This window comes from Perna viridis, chromosome 15 (assembly GCF_037379345.1).
Source record: "Perna viridis isolate PV_CMFRI_1.1 ecotype Kerala chromosome 15, ASM3737934v1, whole genome shotgun sequence".
NCBI lineage: Eukaryota > Metazoa > Mollusca > Bivalvia > Mytilida > Mytilidae > Perna > Perna viridis.
The window spans coordinates 21,828,877-21,836,280 of NC_142459.1; positions in this window are offsets into that span (position 1 = coordinate 21,828,877).

The following is a 7,404-nucleotide window of genomic DNA, read 5'->3' on the forward strand; positions in this document are numbered from 1 at the left end:
AAATTGAGCAATTTTTATCCCGGTTTTTACTTTCGTGGATCACATTAAAGGTCATGAGTGACTCCACTGTGAAGAGTGGAAAAATTATAATTTTCGTTGACGGTAGTGTACATGCCCTTGGATTTTGATGTCTCTGAATTGTCTTTCTATGTTGTCGCTCCGGTATTCTTTTTGCCAAAATTTTGTATATAGTAATAATTAAGGGATTCATAATATGATGGCGCATCGGTCTATTTTAGAATAACGGTTACCCCTTCATCCAGGAAATTATAGAAAACAACGCTTAGACAGTATTAAATCTCACGTCTACATGTATCTTATTTCATAATATTGTTAAACTTCAGACTCAGGGATGATATTTTTTCCGCTTTAAGGCACGAGACCGCAATTAATTTTCAAGTGCATTTCAATATACACATTTGAGCAGATTAAAAAAATTCCACCGGCGCAAACTGAATGAAACATCTCTGGCCTAAAGATATGTACAAACAGGATTTTATATTTAAATTGTAGAAAATTTTACCATCATTTTCTGAAATTAATACATATAACTCGGAGATGGGGTAAACATGACAAATGAACTGAGTTAAAAGTCCTAAATTTTAACCTTCCACTGAACCAAATCACAACTTTTAGACAGAATTGATTAATAAAAAAAATCCAATGTAATTTTAACCTATTTTCTACCAATTAGAGGCAAAACTTCAGCAAATAAGTTTCCAGTTAAAATATGGAAAAATATGGAAGGTACCTACTACCGAAGTTGGAACTATATTCGTACAACGAAGACCAAGGGAAATTCATTGTGTTCTCGTACCTTAAGCGGAATCCCGCTACTTCAAATCCGGATTTAACCGTCACGATTTTTTTTCTTTACACAAGAGTTTTGTTTGTTTTTTGTTGTTGATTGCGAGACTTATGTAATGTTAATTGCATCTTTTCCCCTTTTTTTTTTTTTTTTGGATAGTCATATAAATACGTGCTTTCTGTATTAATATATTCATACTATAACAAACTCCTTAAAAACTTCAATAAGATCAAACTCATTGAAACTTGACACTGTCAACTGTATTCTTGACAAGGCTAGTAGAATCATTAACTACCATTATTAGATGTGTATTCATGTTTATTTCAATAATTTTGTTAGCTAGTGTCAATTACAAGGTAAATGTTTGAACACTTTCATTCTGTGTCACAAACATCTAATCTCTATTCCAGTTCCGAGCTAGCTGAATGTTGTGTCAGTATCTACCCCGTCTGTTCTGGAAGTGTCTTATGTAGTTCTTTGAACACTTTGAACGCTTTTCTTCTGTGTCACAAACATTTAATCCCCATTCCAGTATCGAGCTGGTTGTGTCAATACTTGTCCCAATTATGTAGTAATGTAAAGCTGCGCCACGCGAAGCATTTCATTTTTTTTAATCAATTTGCCTGCAAGTGAGATTGAGAAAAATGGTGCAAATATACTGCACATTTTGTTACTATGTACTACCATGTAAATAAGGAAGTATTCGTTCATGTTGCACAATAGCCCTTTTTCATATACACGCCAACCCAACATACCGGTTCACTGTGTGATTGAAGCAATGAACATAAGTATACTTCAAATTCAAATATACGATTTATTAGAGCTGTTGTAAGTACTTGGATACTTTTTAAGTACCAGTCACATGAAATTCAGACACTACCAATGGTAAAGTGATTCATGGTGTAGACAAACCCACCAAACAAACGATGCTTTTTCAGTCTACATATGCTATACATTCACATAATGATAATCATTTCTGCATTCGGATCCGCACTTTTTAGAAAATCATATTTATCTCCCACAAAATTCAACCAAATAAAACCAAATCAAGAACGATAACTCTTGCAAACTGCCAATTTCATGTACAATATATATATATTTTATATATATATATCTTTTTTCTCAAAAGCGCAACAAACAAATGAAAAATTAAGCCTGGTCATATGATCATTAACTGTTTTTATCACCTAATTATAAGGTTTCATCTTGTTTATTAAATATACACATATTTTTCTCTATTTTCAAAATTTATTCAGGACAGGGCGATCTATTGCACTGTCGATGTACTATTGCACGGTGCAATAGTCTCCTTGAGGAGTCTATTGCGCTGACCCCATAATAACCTTTATATAAGCCTTTTGATTGGTTGAACCTTGGCCTCGTGCAATAGAACACTTGATAATTCTCAGTACCTCAGGACAAATATTCTGGTCTATTGCATCCAACCCATTTAATAACTATACTATTTCAAACCATTTAGCTACTTACCGAAACAAAAATAGTTTGAGTTTCTAATAAAAATATTTATACTGTTCTTCCTTTTCCAAATGAGACCGCCAACAAGGTTGTTGTGTATTGGTGGAATACGTCTCTTTGGAAAACTTGCCAAAAATGGTATACATTCCGTTAATATGAAAATGGACTATTGAGGTACGCGACAGCTGTAATGCATCCGTCGGTATTGTATGTTCATTGTACTCGTCGCTAAAGGAATACATCTTAGACCCGGGTCTCTGAACAGCACTCCTCACACACACACACACACACACACACAAAGTTAAGGAACTCGGATTCTAGCTGTAATAAAAAAGAACATAATCCAGAAATATAAACTAGATAACGAAAATAGACATGAACACGCAACAAAGATTATGAAATATCCAAAACGAAAAAAAAGTACATGACCAACCCGAATTCCACTAAAACCTTGGAGCATGGACCAAGTGTACTTGGAAAGCGCCTTCTGCTTTTCTAGAAACACCTACCGAGTTCCTCGTAACATATCACGCCCTGGATAGACGGAAAAGGAAAGACAAATATTTTCATTATATTCTGGGTCTGTGACACGCCCTATTTTTCACCATGCCAAATAACGATTCTTCCCATATAAAACACAGTTCCTGTTCTCATACATGTACAAGAGTATTTTAATCTCTATACTGCAACTGGTTCAACTGGGGAATTGCATGAATAGCCGGCGGAAGGTTGTGGGTGATTATTTTCAAGTCTAAAGAGCTATTAAGGCTTTGGGAAAATAAATTACCAATTAAATTCCCTGGGGAACCAGTTCCTATTACTTCTACATGTTGTTTTTCTCATTTCATAAATACAACATATCTTCAAGACATTATTGCTTCTTGTTGACATAGTCCAGATGGTCCTTGTTTCACAGATTGGATTCCAGATGAAAAAATATGTAAACTTATTAATTTCCCGTTAAATCGTGCAATTAGTATCATATATCATATTTAATAATCGAATGATTATGTCTGATACCTTATGTTTGCATTCTTCTTAATACTGTCAGGTGAGAACTCACCTGTATATAGGACGTAGATACAGGTAAAAATCGATATTGATATGAAGCTGTGAGACAAAAGTACCTGGAATATCAGGATTTTACCAGTGTTTTTGCCGCACCAATCCAAGGCAAAATTATGGCCAGCATGCTTTAGACAGGGCCCTGTGGACATTTTAACTGGTACTCGGATGTAGCAATGATGAGCCGGGACTGTCAGGTATGCTTGTGTAAACATTCGATGATTTTTCAAAATTAATATCATTCAGTGCTAGTCATTATTGAGCCCAAATTCATAAGAAAAAATCATACAAGATCGCCTTTAAGTTAACGCAGTTTTTTTTTCCCGATCTACATTCATTCTCTGTTTGGAAAATTTCTTGTTCTTCGCGTCTGCCATCTGACGAATGTTTGACCAACTCCTCTAAATCTAAGCCAAGTTTCGAAAAAAAAAAAAATATATATATATATAATTATTGTTTCCCTAAAATCTGTCTCAGTTTGCTTGGACATTGAAAATTTAAGTGCAAATCTCATTACATTTGTTGAGGTAAGATATTTGTTATTTAATCCTGATTCTATCAGGAATAATTAATGAATGTCAAACACCTACCCCTTAAATGCCAGAAGTTGTCTAGCAAACTACTATCTAACTTGGTTGGAGTATGGAGGAGCGGAGTTCGAGCAGTTTGCGTTGCAGGAGTCACATAGCACCATGAAAATAAACGATTAACCGATTATTAATTGCCGACTTTTTGTTCTAGTTCGTTTATGTTTTTATGGTGACCATCATATAATCATGGTATTGTACTGTATTATTTCACATGATTGTCACGCGAATTGAGCAAATAAACTCATGTGAAATTCGGGTGATTCGAGTCTTCACATGACATTTGTTAAGTGAATTTCACGTGAAAACCATGTTAATTTCATGTGAAGCTCGATTAACATGATTTTCACATAAAATATATTTGCTTGTGTACAGTATATATCATAGGAATCTCTCATTACAGAGAAACATTTCTAAACCGAACTGTTGAACTTTCAACTTGCCCGGTTAGGACAGATGTTCTCATGGTTTACCAAGCTTCAAATTGACACTGATGTTAAATGGGCTCGAAAAAATGTCTGTCTGTGACAGGTTTTTGGATTATTCAGAGTTCGGTTTAGATAAAGTTCACTTTACTTTCCTTGTTACATGTACATTATCAAGACGATATATTTATCAACTGGAGTTTGCTCTTTGCCATAGTTTTATAAATGCAGTATAGGATCCAGGGGGTTTGGCATCCCTCCGTTTTATTTTGAAAATTTGTAAAATTGACAAAAAGTGTTAAATGATGAGGAACCCTGGCTGGTATCCCTTCTTTTCAAAGAATCCGCCCTGAAATGACACCAGTCATAAGATATACACTTTTTGCCCGCGTCAAATATGTTTAGTAGCCGCTCGATTCTGTCTGTTTGTTCATCTGTTCGTCACTTTTTAGGGGTATTTTTCAAACTTTGCAAAGTAATTAAATACTGTTATATGTTTTTGTATACATATGTATATCTAGGACCTATTTTCCCTAATGGGAACACCCTTTATGGAGTCTGTTCGTCCTGATTGGTCTTGTTTGTTTTTGAAATCTATAATATAGGCCGATTGGTTGGTCCCTTGGTCCTAGTCCTATAGCTGTTTTCAGACTTTTAGATCAAACTAACATTTTGAAGAAAATTTATCTTATATTTCAAAAACGTCTGAAGTCTTGAATAAAACAATTTAGAAAAATGAAAATATAGTAAAACCCCGTATAGAAACACGCAAACACTGAAAAACAAAACAAATATAGTGAAACCATCGTATAACCTAAATCCAAAAAATCAATACTTACATAGATTACCTCCCCGTGCGGGTCCGGGTTTTAAAAGAATAGGCCCGCAGCAGCACTAAGCTTGTCGTAAAAAACCTGACCGCAAACCATAGTGGTGCACCGTGTTAGGAAAAATGCCACGTTCCTCACACGTTTAAGAACCCTTCTGTGGTATTCTACAGGAGTAGGAACCATAGGGCTCCCCCACAGGAGGCAAAATTGCCCGACCCTACCCACCTCTCCCTATTTCCAGTGGCAATCAAAATTTGTCGACTCCATTATCCTTGTGTCCCATCCCATTTTTCATTTCATCATCATTTCATGTTCATTTTATCATTTTAACACATAATAGCATGTTTTTTCATTGTTTCATTTCCCGCCTATCATTGAAGAATTTATATTTGGTTACGAAAGGACCAAAATAATAATGCTTGTATAAAATAAATGCTTATATTCTTAGGTACAAAAAGATTTTTGACACGGTTATTATGGCAACACCAAGGAAAGGAAGAGCGACAATAAAGTTTGTAAAGAAAGGTAGGTTATCTTCCCAATGTCTCCATATCCATGGTTACATACCTGCATGTATTGTTACGTTTTTGACATTTATTTTTCTCAGTATCAGTCTCATGACCAATTTCGTTTGCAATCATTTTTACGGTTCTGAAAAAAGAAGAGTGTATCATATAATCAGAGACTGAGGTCTCCAAAGTCGCTAATCGTCAAATATTCATTGTCACTGATTTTGGCATACTTTAAACATCCAAAATGGTACAAATGCGATATGCTCTAAAATCGGGTACTTCCGCTAAAATCTTGGTTCCTTGATATTATTGCCGTAACCGTTATGACCCGAATGGCTAAAAGCTACAAACCACTAATTCAGATTCCCATTACTCTCTATGTTAATTTGCTCATTTTCAGGGAATCCTCAGTAGTTTACCTTAAGTTTAACCTAACCAAAACCATATATCACCTGAAACATACACATGTACTGCTATGTCACTTAAAATTTCACAAGGGGTTTACCACCTTGCACTGCAGCACTGACACTCGGAACTCGTCTACCCTAAAATAGCCAGGGGAATCCTAAAAATTCTTTATTCAGACCATCTTTATTTTTAGTTCCACCAAATTAGTTTATTTAAGTTTGAGGTAGCATACTTTGGGCTCAAAATTATAAGAATAAAATTCTCTTTTGGAAAAAAGTTCATCCATTTAAAATTATTGTCAACTTTTTTTTTTATAATGGCAATGCTAAAGGGATTACTTTGCACCTTTGCGTAGGACTTTTCCAAATTGATAATGCCATTGGTGGTCTGTAACCATTATATAGATATTGGTGTCCTGATAATATATATATGACCTTCATATAATCGATTGTAACGAACGCCTGTGTTTGAATCGGAAACTTGGTAATATTTTACAAATTCAATGCTAACCGATCATTTTATATTTTGATGTAAACTTTCCGTTCTAATACATGCAAAAATCACGCATGGACATGTGTATGCTATGTTTTAAAAATGATACGTTATAGCGATCTTTTGTTCGCTTATGATATTGACAGGGAACCAGTTTATCTTTGTTTGTTGGGGTTTAACGCCCGAGCAGTAATATCTCAGCTATATTCAGGCGATGAACATGAAATGGATGATAAAATGAACATGAAATGATGAAAAGAAATATAGGATGGGACACAAGGATAATGGATGATAAAATGAACATGAAATGATGATGAAATGAAAAATGGGATGGGACACAAGGATAATGGAGTCGACAAATTTTGATTGCCACTGGAAATAGGGAGAGGTGGGTAGGGTCGGGCAATTTTGCCTCCTATGGCGGAGCCCTATGGTTCCTACTCCGGAAGAATACCACAGAAGAGTTTTTTAACGTGCGAGGAACGTGGCATCTTTCCCAACACGTTGCATCACTATGGTTTGCGGTCAGGATTTCAGTATTATGGCCTGACGACCCCTGCATGTAACATGCCAGGGGTACCCCATTCCACCACATGGGACACACAACCCAGTTGCTCTGTGGGCAGATCGGCCTAGCCCCGGTCAGGGTTTTAAGCACTATTTAGTCGCATTGGGCCCATTCTTTTAACATCCGGACCCGCACAGGGCCGTACTTTGTATGAGATAATTTAATATTTATTGGCATTTCTCAAGTCCAGTATATATTGAATGTATATAAATACCAATTAAGAAAATCAAAAA